Consider the following 16640-nt stretch of genomic DNA (forward strand, 5'->3'; position numbering starts at 1 on the left):
CGTTATAAAGACCATATTTAATTTATTTTGTAAATGAGGTAGGGGAAAATCTCCTCTACTTAATTACTCAACAGAGTAAATACTGGGCAAAAATAGTATTTCCTGTCTTTACTAGGCTATCTTATTAAGCCCTGAAGTCTCAGGTTTATTTTTTCTTATTGTAAACTTATGAACTACAAGTGTTCTAATTTGTATAAATTATCTAGGGCTTTTGTAAAACTAAGCTGCTACATTTGATCTCACGTGCACCCCAAGCAGTTCATTTCCAGAGCTCTCAAAAGACAATGTCATGTATTCTTCCCTTTAAAAATAAAATAAAATAAAATAAAATAAAATAAAATAAAATAAAATAAAATAAAATAAAATAAAATAAAATAAAATAAAATAAAATAAAATTCCTTGAATAATTTGGTGAGTTTTTCATTAAAGATCCTGTAAGGGTTTTAAAGGTATATAAAACAATATTGTTTATCATATTTATAAAGAAGGTATTAATGTTTTCCTCCTTTTTTTGGTAACTTGTGTTATTTCAGAGACCTTTCTGATCTTCAGGTTACTTCTATTCTATTTTTCTCAGTCTAATGAGCTACATATTTGCATAAATCTCATCATGCATCTAATCACTGGTGCTTCCACCAACCTTTCAGTCCAGCCACGACTTTAGTAAGACAATCCACAAACTGATATAATAAATAGGGAAGAAGATTTTTTATTTTTATTTTGTAAGAGGACAAAAAATCACTAACTATGGATAAGCACCTAAGAGTGCATCCTGGATGTGACTGAGATGGAGTTAATTTTCTTTGCAGCACCATATGGTGCTGTGTTTTGGAGTTCTTACTAAAGCAGTGTTGATAACACCCTGATGTTCTAGCCGTTGCTGAAAAGAGCTTGCACAGCACCCAGGCTTTCTCTACTTCTCACTCTGCCCCCATAGCAAGTAGGATGGGCTGGGCAAGAGGCTGGGAGGGGACACAGGTGGGATGGCTGACCCCAACTCATCAAAGGGATAATCTGTGCCATGTAATGCCATGCTCAGCAATAAAAACTCTGTGTTTGTGGTGATGGGGGTGTCTTCCCAAAGCAGTCCTTACTCAAAGACTGGCTGGGCATCTGTATGCTTGTGGGTGTTGTGGAGTCTGCATTACTTGCTGTTGTGCTTTTTTTCTTTTCCTTTGCTTATTAAACTATCTTTATCTTGACCCATAAGGCTTTTTCTCACCATTGCTCTTCCAATTTTCTCCCCCATCCTGCTGTGGGGGTAGTGAGCAAGCAGCTGGTGGGTGCTTAACTGCTGGACAGGCTCAATCCACCACAGAGTGAAATAATTTCTGTGGGGCTAGGATTACCATTCCTTCACAGCAATCTGTCCCCAGGAGAGTCCATGTGTTCAGAGGCCTATTTGTGAAATGTATAGTATTTTTTGGTCATCATGCATAAACTTACATTGATCCATTTATAATTTACTGTCCTAATGTGTTGTACTATTTCTTTCACTTAAAGCAAAAATGTTGTTTTAATTCCATCCTGTGTGACTCTTATACACAGCAAAAAAGAAGCTACCTGAGCTAAATCGGTAATGGCCATACGCCTACTCCAATGTAAGTGCATGCATCATAAATGCTGAGACTTGATGAGCTTGTTGTAGCAGTACCTATGCACTTGATGTTCTCCATATGTAGCTGAATGTTCTTTGCACCAATGTCATAAAGGTCAGTGCATGCCCAAAATTTCACTTTCCTCATGAGCATGCAAGCCCAAGTTGCCTTATCTGTAGAAAAAATGGTTGCAGAAAGTGCATATGGACAACTTATCTTCTGGAGAGCTACATAACAGATGCTAAAAGAATTCATTTCATTTATTTGTGATTGTCCACTGGCACATAAATGAATAATTACAAAGGAATAAACAGTCAACTCGGAGGTTGAAAGGAGAAGGGAGACTTAAAGCACTGTTTTGCTGAATATACCACCAATTTTGGATGCCCTGAGAAACCATGTAGTGTTTTATGACCGTGAAACTATAAAACTGTCCTTTGGAACTCTTAAGTAAGATAAATACAGTTTTTAACCATGCTGGAGGCACTACTTCCGGAGCTCTGGCAGCCTTGGTCAGTTTGACAAATCCATTATCCAGAGGTCATTTGTTCCTTGGCAGACACCATTCCCAAGGCTGTTTGCTGAACTTCCAGCAATACTGGCTGGCTCTTTGATGTGGTGATATGTTGCTACTCCATCATGTCTTAGACATTAGCTCTCTAAAATCTTGTCATTTGCAGGGCAGTCATCTACTGACAACCACTTCATCTGGAGAGGATGAGGTGGGAACAGGATTTCTAAGACCTGTGAACTCAATCACTGTCATACAAACATCTTCTTACCTCGGGGACTGCTCCTGGGTGCATGTGGGGCTGAAGGTTCCCTCACTGCGCCACCCTGTCCCCCACAAATGCCCTGCATCCCTACGCTGTCTCAGAAACCATATTTTCCTTCCAGCACCCACTCATTTTGGCAAGGACAGAGAATATTTACAGTCTGACTTGGAAATGAGAAGTCATAAAGCAGATTTCAACATTTGCCAAAAGATGAAGCTCTAAACCTTCATGGAATCACAGAATTGCAGACTGGTTTGGGTTGGAAGGGGCCTTAAAGCCCACCCAGTCCCAACCCCCTGCCATGGGCAGGGACACCTCCCACCAGGCCAGGCTGCCCAGAGCCCCATCCAGCCTGGCCTTGAGCACCTCCAGGAATGGGGCATCCACAGCTTCTCTGGGTGGGCCTTACCACCTTTCTAGCGAAGAACTCTTTCCTTATATCTAATCTAAACCTACCCTTTTATTTTGTTTAAGGTCATTCCCCCTAATCCTATCACTGCACTCCCTGACAAAGAGTCCCTCCACATCTTTCCTGTAGGCCCCCTTTAGGTACCGGAAGGCTGCTATAAAGTTACGTAAAAACCTTCTATTCTCTAGGCTACATAAACTGGACTTTCTCAGCCTTTCTTCACAGGAGAGTAGTTCCAGCTCTCCAGCCCTCCTGCAGGAAATCACAGAAGGTAGATTGCCATTCCCATGGCTCTTCTGAGCCTGCTCTCCATTACTGACAGGAACGGTCTGATTCGATTTTACAAGGTCTACCTGCACTGCGTCAGAGACGAGGTACGATGGCTAATTATAAAAGCTTGGGGAAACAGGATGAGAAGCATCACGTCCTCCTAGATTCCTACAAATGGTGAGGAGTCATAGAAAAAGGGAACACCCTTCCTTCACAGTGATAGCCTTAATGCCAAAGTTAGCCGGGACATCACGCGAACTGAATGCCCTGAATGAAGCAGCAAAGCGGTTTCAAGTTCCTGGATCATGAGTCAGTGCTCCCAGATGCTCAGATGCCCTGAAGTATCTTGCATTCTCCGTCAAATACACACTGGCACCTTGGGTTGTGCCAGCACTGGTACTGGTAACAAGGGTCTGATAACAAGATGCCACAGTGAGGGTCAGTGTCCAGGCTGTTTCGTTATTGTCATTCGACTGTGATCCAGCTCTGGGAGAGAAGCAGAAGGCACTGGCAGTGCCACAGCACCTCTTCCTCACCCAGGTTCTTTGGAAGCAGGTCACTGACATCAGGAGCTGCATGAGCACCACTGGAAAATATTCACAGTTATAGTTTTGGGAGGTGGCTGCTACTCCTCCAGATGCCCCTGATCACTACCTAAATTATTCATGCGTCCTTCTTCAGCTGTGTAAAATCTGTCACAAGGGACCTAAACCAAAGGACCCAGGCTGACAAATATCATTGAAAACTGAAGTTAAAAAATTCCTGACAATAAGAGGCTAGCACCAAGGCTGAGAAGTGAACTGAAAGGAAAGGCAAACCAGGGAAGATATAAGAACCGCTGAATTAAATAAGCTTGTCTACCTTTCAGTATCCATTTAGTATTAAAGTTCATGACAGTCAAGATGCTTTCTTTCACAGCTCTTTTCCCTCATTCTCCTTCCATTATAAAATAAAGTTTAGTGTTAAGAAATAACTCAGTGTGGGATTTTTGTTTTTATTTTTAATAGGCATCCAGGCCATCATAGAAAGTGAATAGATTTTAAAGCAAAGGAATATACTAATACTACCAAGAATACTACAATTTAATGTGAGAGATGAATATGCCCACAGAGAGGTCAAAGGAGAGCTGAACGTTGTACTGCCTCAGAAATATGGAAAACGTGATTCAAGATGTACTTTTTTTTCATATTTCATTATATATCTTCTTTATAGGAATAGGTGTTCTTCCTGTAAACTGGGTAAGATGCCACTTGGACGAGGGTTCAAAACTCTTAAGGTAGGAATGACTCAAGCACTAGATGCGGTATTCCCCTACCCTGTAGAAGCACCAAACACCACAATCTACCCTTGGAGAATCACAGCCTGATTGCTTTTCAAAGTAAAAAAATAAGCATATGACTTTCACGCACACCATGGCCTGCTGTTACCAACACATGGATGGTGACACCTGCTTCACTAGATGACATGGACATCTCATTTGTAATCAGCAGCAAAAATTATTTATAATCATCTTCAAGTGTAAGGGACATCTTGCTAGTAAGAAAATACAGTCATTAAACCAAAATGCATACATTAGAATGAACATGAGTATTACACTTTTGCCTATAGTGCTGCATATAAAATTCCTTTCCACATATAGATTTATATTCAGTAAATCTACTGTACACCTGTGCTACAATATAAACTATAATTTGGTAAGTCTTCTGGAAGTAGACAAAAATATATTTCAAAGTTATGAAAAATAGATCAGATGGTGGACAGCCTGGGAAACAGTCCAGAAGAAGAACTGAAGGAGTTGTATGTTGGTAAAAAGTAAGTAGCCTTACTGATTAAAGAGAAATCTGTCTGTCTTAGTTACAGAGGTGCACAATTGGAAAAAAAAAGTTAAACTCAAACAACGCTGTAATTTTTATGGAGCAAAGCCAGAGCTGATACTTCTGAGTGTGGGAAGAAATTAATACATGATAATATTTTGTTGTTTTGGCAGCAGTCCCAGGGTAATGACTAGGAGACTCAAATCCAACTGGAAAAGCACATTCAATCCATTACTGGAAGAAAAGCAACTCCATGAACTGTAATAAGGAACAGTGGGAGTAGACAATTTCTGGACTTTGATAAATCTTGTAAACCACAAACCAAAGGATAACCAAAATGTGGATTCTTCAGATTGTAAAGGACTTGCTTTAAGATGGATGCAAGGAAGGAACTACTTCTGCAGACAACAGCAACAACATGGTGTGGGGGGGAGACGTTGTTTAACACCATTACAGCATGGAAATATGCCAGAAGTTGGCAAGTAACTCCCATCTAACTGAAAAAAAGATTAGACATGTCCAAACAGGTATACAGAGGTTTCTTCTTCTTCTTTAAAAAACAAAAACAATAAAAACCCACTGTAGAGTACAGCAAGTTAGTCACTTACAACTGTAGCGATATTAAGGAATCGCCCTGATCACATTTCATAAAAATAATGAAAACTATTGCAAATAAACAATTGTTGAAGAAACCTAGTTAAATAAAGTAGACAAACAGCAGCTGGCAGTGAGAGGTGATCTAAATATCTTTCCAACAGCAAAAAGAGAACCTCTCATAGACTAACTGTATTTCATACCTTTAAAAGAAATTTGCATAATGCTCAAACGTGTATACCCATCACAAAACAAAACCAAAAAAACAAAGCTTTAATCAGGTGACACTACATTGTCATCAGAAAAAATACTGTTATGCTCAATATTTGAAATTGCTAGAACTCATTTAGATACAGAATTTTAGAATGTAAAGCTGCCCAATTTTTTTTTTGGAAACTTCCTGTTCAGTTCCTTCCCAGCAGTCACACCAAGCATCCGTGCAACGTGCAATCAGTGCTTGAATACCTGCGTGGAGCTATTATTAATCCCTCTAATGCTGCCCCACTGGTTTAGCAGCCAGTGGGACATTCCTCAGTGCGAGCACCCTGCCTGCTTCAGACAGTCTCATGCACGGCTTCAGTGCACAGCGTGACAAAGTGGGAAGAAAAAAGATGTTCAATTTAAAGAAGATTAATTTAGGATGCAGAGGACTTCTAAAAATGCTCAGGGTGAAATTATTACACAATTTCAGAAGCTAATACATTTTTACAATTGAGGTCACTCTGTTCATGTTTTCAAATTACAAGTCTTACTATCACAATGTATTGAGTATTTACAGGGAAAAAAATGGGACTTTTGGAATAACAGAAAAGACAGACATCTGACTAGATTCATTTCTACCAAGAAGTTACTTTATGAACTGTGTGCTGATTTTCTACTTTTTTATGATTTACAAGACAGTCTTATCACACTGGCACACATGTAAAAGTTCTTTGGGATGACTCTTACTTGTTTTGAACTGAAGTTTATAAAAGTTAGACATTTTCTAAAGTATGCTTTGATCCAAACATAGTATGCTTGCACTAACAAGTACTTCTTGAAAGTTGAGATGAGAAGTCCGGTATCTTGGCAGAAAAAAAATGCATTTTGGCTTCAGATTTTTTTTCATTATGTTAACTTCAACAAGCCAGTAGAGAGTACTGTCTTATCTCTAACCATTTTTATCTTTTCATTCCTTAGCACATTATAGTGAAAATATGAAATGTCTCCCACAAAATTTGGCTTACTCATAAAATTACTCTATCTCATAAAATACTAAAAAATCAGTATTAAAACTATTACCTCTACCTCACCTCAACGGTTTTATAAAATTTTTTGTTTGTCCCAAATAAGAAAGATATCATCTAGATCTTATTAAGGAACTGGTTAGTTCAATTACCAGTCGCTCCAAGCCACAGATACATGGCGTAAGATAGTGCAAACAACAAGGCAGACTCCCATGCACTGCTGTGACTGCCTTTGGATTTTTGCTGTACCAAAAGAGCAACACAGGAAAGCAACCTCCATGATGCAGATTTGGTAGTACTTTCTAGAGACAAGCATTTTCCTGACAACATCAGCAGGCTTGATCCCAAATACAGGTGGGAAGAGCCTCCCTGAAGTCCTGACTATTCTCAATTTCTGCCAAATGTGACAGGAATGGGGATCAAGCTATTCACTGAGAACCAGGCAGACAACCTCACAAGAACAGACTTACCATCTGCAGAACTGTCACCTATACTGTGTTTCAGATACACCCCTGTGGAACTTTTATGGGCCTCTCAGCCTCTTTTTTATCTCTTCTCCTCAAACACACCCTTTAAATTACACAAGGACTATAAAGCCTGATGCATTCCATTCTGAAATTCAGAGCTTTTGAAAGGTGCCAACTGTTTTTTGGTCTTTTCTGCTGTTACTCACTATTTGCATATAGAAGCCATAGTCAAAATCTGACCCCATTATTCCAGACATTTGATAAACACACAACCCAAGCCTGGGAGAGATCAGACAGTAAACTAACAACACAGACAAAAGGTGTGAGAAAAAGATTTCTTAGTACCTAAACTGAAGACAGACAAGGCTGCCTCCCATTGAATAACTTAAGGAGTCCAGCCTCAAATCACATGAATCCCATGAGGTTAAATCAGAAACCATCTACAAGGTGGGGTCAGACAGACGTGTCTTCAATACATCCAGGTTTAAGACAGCTGGGTGAAAAGCAGGTCTGGTTTGCAAGACATGTCACTATGTTCGTTAAGGGTGGTGCCATGCCTACACACTTGTTCTTGGAGTCTGAATACATGGGCTGGAAAAAAGTGCTCAAAAAAAAAAAAAAACAACAACCAAGCAGCCAACCGATCAATAAACAACCTGCCTCTTTACAGGATGTAATAACATAAGCACTGACCTGTATCACACAATTGCAGAATATCCTGAGTTGGAAGAAACCCACAAGGATCATCGGGTCCAACCCCTGGCTCTACACAGGACCACCCAAAAACCAGCCCATGTGTCTGAGAGCTCTGTCCAAGCTGCCCTGGGGAGCCAGTCCCAGTGCCCGACCACCTCTGGGTGCAGACCCTTTCCCTAACCCCCAGCCTGACCCTCCCCTGTCCCAGCTCCATGCCGTCCCCTCGGGTCCTGTCGCTGTCCCCAGAGAGCAGAGCTCAGCGCCTGCCCCTCCACTCAGCCTGCTCTGCTCGGGGCTGAGCAAACCAAGGGACCTCAGCCACTCCTCATGCATGTTGAACCCGTGTTACTTCCACACAGAGGGCACTCCTAGGCCACTTCTAACCCAGAAAGACTGCATATGCATAAATCCACACCTCCTCCTGCAACCTAGTTTGTGTGGGTAAGAATACCGAGCCTACAACAGAAGTAGCACAAGGGCTGCCATTTCAGCAGTTCCACTGAAGAATCTATGCTGCTATGGTCAAACATAGCTGTAAAACACAAAGTCAACAATTTCTCTTTGCCAAGTACAGGAACACTCTTCAAACAGAAAAAGTATACCATTGGTAGGTAGGTTTCCTTTCACTTCCAGTTCTATTTTCTTCCTCATTTGCTTCAGCCTTTGCATTATAGCTAAAGGAAGTCACAGAGATGCTTCAGCAGAGGACAACAGGTAAGTTTCAGCAAGTAGCTACAGGTGTCTCCCCTACCCCATGCAGTATGAATTATCTGTACTTTATCTGTACTTGGTAATAATGAGTGAATCATTAAAATACCCTCCTTAGAGACAAATATGGCCCTATAATGGTATAGATTTTTCTTTATTACTATTCACACGGTTTGGTTTTATGCCAAACATGCCTTACTGTTCTGAAATTCTAAATATACGTCCTGTCAAAAGAATTACAGGTTACTTTTTAAATGCTTTGTGAATGGCAAGATTCTCAGCCAAGGGTAGGAGAACATTTCAGCATTGCTCATCACAGAGTGCCTCCTTGGCTGCTGTGGAATGTCCACTGTGAAATTCCAACTGATGGTTTCAAGGAATTACAATGATGGAAACCAACCAAACAAACAAGCAGATCTGTAAACTCTTCTGGGAGTCAAAGAATAAGATACTAGACACTCCCCCTTCAAAATCCTCAGGTTTACAATGACACTTTGAATTCTTGTACTTCTAAGCGCCAAGTATCTGCAAGCCCATAGTTTTCACATTACTCTACTACCAGACATTATCAGCAGTGGGCCCTTGTGACAATGCAGCCTACCTGCATATGTCCAGTATAAGAAAAGTGTTGACAAAATAGAGTGAATATAGGGAAGAACCACCAAGATGTTTAGGTGCATGGGCAAAAGTTGAGACAGGCTATGTAACGGAAGGCAGTTTCTCCTTGGAGGTGCACAGGGACAGACCAAGAGGAGATGGATATAAGGTACACCATGAGAAATTTTGTTTAGAACTGAGGAAAAAATTTCACAGTCTTCACAGGGAAGTTATTGAGTCTCTGTTCCTAGTCAACACTTGACTAGAAAAAACCCTGAGCAACCCCCTCTAACTTCAAATTGCAAGCTAACTTTGAAGCTGGCTCTGCTTTCAAGCAGAGTTGGACAAGACAAACTCCAGAGGTTTCTTTCAACTGAAATCAACCTATTTTGTATTTCTCATATAATGAGGAGAGTGTTCTGTTAGTTTCTTGCCAGAAAAACCATCAGACTCCCTCACCTCCTTAAGAGCAGCCTCTCCTCACAAGTAACACAAAAGCTTCCACTGGAGGTTCTCTCCACCTCTCTTAGCATTAATTAGAAGTCACCTTTGACTTTGCATGAGGCCTGAGAGCATGTGTTGTGGCACCTGCTCCTGGCCACAGAAGAAGGAACAAATTGAAAATGATGGTTTCCACCAGGTCATGCAACTTAAAACTTTTCTGCTTGGCTAATTCTGCTTGGCCTGATCAAGCTCTGTGAGCTGGGGCACAGATCCTCACAGATTTCCAAGGAGCTGGGCAGCATTCCTGATGCACAGCCTTGTCTCAACATCTTGTCTCACTACAGTTGTGGCAACAACAGCAGTCCACTCAAGATAATATAATAGTAACTTACAAACATGAAATGGCAACTAAAAAAGGTCAGTTATATGGCCCCTCAGCCCTCCTACAATTCTCAAAGTACTTATGGAGTTACTCTAACGGTAGAAGGAACTCTGTAATTAACATAAAGAATCACTATTGAGGAAAAACAGACTCTTGTCAAAATAGCAGTTGTGCTTCTGGTATTAGGCTCTACCTGAAACATGAGATTGAGGAACTCATGAAACACATCTGTTTTACAGATTTGCATAGTTCAGGACATTCTTTAAAATTTTAGTTTGGTCAACTTTACAACTGTAAATCCTAGATGACTAAAGGATTCACTTACCCAAAAGTTCTATCTTACTGAACTAATATTTAATTTTCATTTCAGAATTTCCAAAGTGAGGCTAATGAAAAACGACAGAAATTTTACACACTTGGGAATGAAAGATATGTACAAGATGATAGATTCTTTTCTTTAAATTAATTAAATACAATGATTTTTTTCAGATGGCACCACAGGAAAAGAATATTCCCTTATATTGATCAATCTGCCTGTCCTTCCCTTCTTGTCTTGAGGGAGCATTGAATGATGAAATATTTGATGATAGATTGAGTTAGCTCACAGTATGTGGCTGCATGAACAAACATGCATGAGAAGGAAAACTGTACAGTAGAAAGTCAGCAAGGTGTAAGAAGTGACTAAAATAAGAGTAGTATGTACAAAGATACATTGCTATCTGCTACATTGTATGTAGACAAACCATTACATTTTTTATGTTTGCCTTGATAGCTAAAGAGAGGGGATTTTTCATTTGAATGGGAAGTTCTGATCACAGAACATCTCCTCATGTTTTTATTTTATTTTAAAATGCAAGCTGCTAGAGGAAGAGCTAAGTACTGTTAACAGTTCCCCATTCTCCCCATTATGTTCCATTTCCAGGAGCCTTAACATTTCCTAAACATTGCCATTTTGGCTAAAATTCTACAAATTAGACCCTGGGTCAAGGAGCTTCCTCTTCCCTCTCTCTGCTTCCCCTGTTCTCTTTCCACAGTCATCTGTGAAAGGTTTGTTTCCACAACTTTCCCACGACTTGCCCAGCTTTACATAGGAAACAAAGCAGAAGTAGGAATCAACCTGCAGTTCCTTAAAGACACTCGAAAACTCCTAGCCAGAATCAAGCGAAAACACAGAAATTATGTGGAAAAAGCATCTTCATCGGGAAATTGCTCGCACAGAAAGAAGGTCCCTTAAGGTTGCATGGGAAAGATGAGAACATGGCTTTGGAAGCTCTTGGCTGACTCCACACTGTAACATCCTGCACGGAGCTATCCGTTTGTGGACTCCTCCTTACCAAGTAACACAGATGGCATTCAGCTGTCCAAATTCAGACGTTGGAGCCGTGACCTTCAGGTGCCTTTTAAAGCCAATGAGGAAAACCTGGCATTTCTAATCTGCAATTCATTTAGCCTGTTTTAGACGCTCACCCTAGGGTAAGATGAATTGCACACCAGACATGCCTATTTGTCCTCCCTGATTATAAAGGGAGTAACCAGTTCAGATGTAGATATCTGAAATTAGAGGATATGGATGCCATCTTGTATTTGTATATGAAATAAGTCAAACTAATTATATTCACCGTTTCAATAACAGATATTAATTTTACTTACCCCTGGTATTTAGGATCACCAAAAATGATGGAAAATGTCATCTAAAGACAATCCCAGCTCTTTCAAACAGATTTTCTTACATTCTGAATAAATTAATTCCTTTCTTTTTGTTGTTGTTGTCCAAAGGCATAATTTAGCAGCATTTGAAATTACCTACAGCATCCTGATTTTTTTTTTCTTTCTAATGTGTTATTTCCATAAATTCAGCAAAAAGAGCATGTAAAGAGAATAAAATAATCCATTTCTTCAGGTCTGCTCTTCTGTGCCAGAAAGCTTGTCTAATTTTTCTGATTACACCAGCTGATTTACAGATAATACTTCTATCTACAAATGTTGTCCAGCAAATGTCCTGAGGCCATCTCAAAGACAATAAACTATCACTCTTCCAAATGCTCAATGCAAGCTGGAAGTCACTAGACAAAGAAGGCTGAATTGCTTGATGCAAATCTCAAGAGGTCAGAAAGGGAGGGATAGATGGGATGGACAGTTGTAGGAACAAGGGAACAAGACAAGAAGAAAAGAAGGAGACAATTCATCAATATTAGGAAAGACTTGAGCATGAAAACTGTTCGTGGTGGTCTTTTTCCACGTTTAGACAAATGATACTCACTGAATAGGAATACAATCAATATTTAACAGCGGTTTTATCATTCCAGGAATTATTATGTGCCAACTAGATACATTCAATGTGAACTTTTTTAAGTGGATCTTCCTGGGGACTTTCATAAAGATATGACATTTTCATAAACATTTCATAAACGTGTTTAATTTCCCAACAATTTCTCAAAACACCTTTTTATTTGTCTCCATTTCAAAGTGTGCATCTGACACACTGAAACCAAAGGTATCACAACTGGCACCTGGTTTGAGAAAGCTAGAATCTTATTTTTCAGAACAGTCCTTGTTTTAATAGACATTTAATTCTTCAGGACAGAGCTCACATTGCCTCAGATGCCTCAGATACTCATCACTACTATAGATCAGGTTCACCTGAATACACAAGGGTACACTGTCCCTACAGAATATATATGCAGCTAACATAGAAGAGCTCAAAAAAATAGGAATATTCTTTGATTTGTGAATGGCATGAGCCCATTGACTCATTTCACATGAATAAAAAAAGTGAGCAATTCTTCTGCAACAGAATTCAGGAATGAGATCCCACTCTTTTCTACCAGGATGCAACCTTTCACTGACCCCCAAGCAGGCTGACCAGGGAGCCACTAGCATTCTCACTGGTTCAGATTTTTTAGACTGGCATTTGGTTTTTAAAGTGACAAAATGAAAAGGAGAGCATTCTTCTTCACGGTGGTGTTTTCACAGCCGCCAAAACTGCAAAATCCATGGCACAGAAGCAGCAGCCCATGTTACCTCATGCAGAAAAGTCAGATTATTACTTCCTTGGCACAGATGTCATTCGGTAGGGTTTCACAGAACACTATTTTTGACTTCTTGAGAATGCAAACAAAAGTGAACATTTCAGCACGCCACCCCTCTTATCTTAGTACCTTTCTAGAAATTTATTTGTTTAATAAGCAATGATATCTTCATTACTTGCTTCACAGAATTTTCTAGGTTGGAAGAGACCTCAAGATCATCGAGTCCAACCTCTGACCTAACACTAACAGTCCCCACTAAACCATATCCTTAGGTCACACTACAGATAAAATTTTGAGCAAAAATATTCTGCATGTTATTATTTGATCATGATAGTTTAGCAGAACTTCTTTCCTGTATAAAACAAGACTAATAAACCTTTATACCCAAGGCATTATGCTTACCGTACAGATTACCAAGAATTATACTGCAAACATAATTACCCTTTTTCATTTCCATCTCCCACAAAGTGCAACCAGCAACCCTTCTACACATCCACATTCAATCTTGCAATGAACAGAGGTGAACGATTGCATTTTTCTTTCAACCAGACAACTCATAAAAGTAAAGTTACACAGATAGCCAAAGTACATTGAATCAAGTACATTTTCGAATCAAGTACATTTTCTGTTTATCACAGCTGACTGTATGACAGTTTTCCACATTTTGTTTTTGTCAATCAGTCAAGCTACTGATGTTCTGTGGCATTGCAAGCTCTGTTTTGAATAGAGTGAAACATTTCTATGATTTGTTCTCAGTCTTTCTGCAAAACATCATGTTACATATGGGCTATGAAGTATGATTTCCTCACTTCTAACACAGAAGTCAAAGAAGGATATGGTTCCACCACCACTTTCTTCTGCAACACAACATTTCTTTGCCCTTCTCCTGAATGTGTGTGTTCCTCTCTGAGATAACATCTAATTATTCCACAGTCTAACTATCCTTGGATGTAGCCTAATACCTAGTTTTCCTTTGCTTTTTTTACACTATTAGTGAACCCTAATTCACTATTGTATCCCTGCCAAATCATTGTAGAATAATGGTCATAGAGTATTTTTGCCTTCACATATCAGCATTAGATATACTTAGTCCTAGCATTCTCAATACCAAGGCTGACAATTACCAGTGATTCTTCAAACTGAGGAAGTAATAAGTCACAAAAATGTTTTGACATTGACTTGTTTTTGGCAAGAATCTAGCTTTATGTGATTTGTTGTTAGCCAACCCAACACTGGACTGAAGTAACATGTCTGGTCTCGACCATCAAATACCAAAAGCTCCAGGTTCTTAGTGTAGCATACATTGTGAGAAAGGCTGCTAAACAATCACACCCCAAAGATAGACAATTTTCTTTGTCCTCCTGTATCCAACTTCCTCCTTCAAAGTTCAAATCTAAGTCATTGTCTTCATTTTTATAGCTGCTCTTTATTGAAGATCATTCAATGTCCATGACATGACAGCTCTGTAACCTGATGTTTGGAAATCACAAACTTTGTGACTTCCAAGGGACCAAGCAAAATCAGGTTTCTTTATATGCTGCAGTTTTCCAAGGCATGGTAACAACTGTCATTCTTTCCCATTCTTCTCTTTCACCACAGCTTCTTCTGTTTAGAGGCTCCAGTTCATAACTATTATCTCTGGGAAGAAGACTCTATCAGCTTTTGCTGAAAAAAAAGACCTGAGTATTTCATCTGCAGACACCCATGAACAACATACCACAAGCTTTACTGAGGCATAAGAATGCACACTTGTAGCCTCAACTTGGAAGGAGTTGAGCTGCTTGCTTATTGTTTTATGGTAAGACATTTTTATGCCATATTGGCTACTGTTCTTCAAGATAGGTAACCTAACAGCAAAGAAATATATTGGCTACCTAAAAAAAACATCATAAAAGCTCATTGGATAGTTCTTGAACTGGAGTACTGTTTAGATAGGTGTCTTCAAACAGCTGGCTTTCATGCTAGTTATTTGCCAATCTATGTCTCCCTCCTACCAGAAGGTGGCCATTAAGCACACCAATTTTTCAAAATCTTCACTGTTAAAAGTCTACTTTTATTTGGTCTATATAGCATTCTCACAGCCATGCATTACACCATACCATTCACATAATAAAAAATAAAATACTTCAAACAAAGCTATTTCAAAAATGTCACCATAATCTTAATCATGAAGTAAAAAAAAAAAAAAAAATGCATTGAGCATTTTTGGCTGTGTATTTTTCGCTGTTTTGGCTTTGTTTATTCCATTTAAAAAAAAAAAAAAAATGACGATGGTAAAAAGCTACACAAACAAGGGAAGTTTGTACTCCCTGAAGATGACCAACTGCAGGTAGTGATGTTAAGATAAACATGTACTTCCATGTGCTGAAGTGCAAGCCCAACCTGTTACCAATAATGGAAGGATTGGTTCCCTGTCCAAAAAGCAGGAAAACAGTTATTTCGTAATGGGAGTTACAAACCCATCATTTCAGAAGCTTTGCAGTTAATAGATTTCACTCATGTTTTAAGCACAGAACTTGATAATAATATTATGCAGAAAAAACACCTTCCATTTTTTTTTTCAGGTGTAACAACTGAATCCCAAAGCCTGTACAGCATTTCTGGTTTGGTTTGGCACTACAGAGCTAGCAAGACATCCGGAAGGACAAGGAACTGGCATCTAGATGAAGGACTTTTTCCCTTTTTCTCACCATTCATCTGACCACATCTAGGTAGTCTGTTCAGCTTTGGTCGCCCACAGCACAAAACAGATGTTGATAAACTGGGATGAGTTCAGCATTGGGCCCCAAGCTGCAGGGACCTGGATGGAGCACTTATGGTGAGAGGAGAGGCTGGGGGAGCGGGGCTGGTTCAGCCTCAGGAGAGGCGACCTTGGAGGGGACCCAACAGCTGCCTGACAGTACCATGAGGGGTCACCAAAAAGAACCATGAGGCTCTGCAGTGGTGCATGGCAGCAGGAGAGGCCATAAATTGTGAGAAGAGACATTCCAGCCCTGTACCAGGAGAAACCTTCTCACATGTAGGCAGCGACGCAGCTTGTCCAGAGCAGCTGCCCACCCTCCCTCCGTTCCTGGAAGATTTCAGAACCCCCCTGGACATGGTCCTGAGCAAACTGGGTCTGAACTCAGAGCCAACCCTGCTCAGGGTTCCCTTCAGCCTGAGTTACACCACGATCCTCTGATGACAACAGAGCAGTCTGCTTTCTGTCTTATCCAGCTTTTGGAAGGCAGAAGAGGGGTCTGTTCCTGGCTGAGGCCACCTGCAGCACCACCCTGCGCTTGGCCACTCAATGGCATTGTGAGATACATCTTTTCCTGGCTGAAAAGCAGACTTCACATTATTTTTCTATACATAAAAACATAACATAAGTGAACATAAACTCACTTTTTTTTTTTTTTTTTATCATCAAAGATGTTGGTGTTTACAGTTCTCAAGAGTATGTTTCTATACCAAATGTAAGCATCATTAGACTGTACTTCAGCTTAGTCTGCCCATCTATGTGAAGTCCACTGTAGGCAAATACTGCAATTTTCTGTAAAACTACTATATAAACATAAACAATAACAAAAACCCACACAGAACTTCTGCAACTTAGAGGCTTCCCGGTCTGAACCGAACACCAGAGAGGCC

General features: G+C 39.9%; 1 protein-coding gene across 1 annotated transcript in view; it reads right to left on the reverse strand.

Annotated features, from left to right (window-relative positions):
- The window catches only part of CRYBG1 (crystallin beta-gamma domain containing 1), a 95759-nt gene that overhangs the window by 78269 nt on the left and 850 nt on the right, over positions 1-16640 (reverse strand). The gene's annotated exons all lie outside the window — the stretch shown is intronic.

This window comes from Anas acuta, chromosome 3 (assembly GCF_963932015.1).
Source record: "Anas acuta chromosome 3, bAnaAcu1.1, whole genome shotgun sequence".
Taxonomy (NCBI): Eukaryota; Metazoa; Chordata; class Aves; order Anseriformes; family Anatidae; genus Anas; species Anas acuta.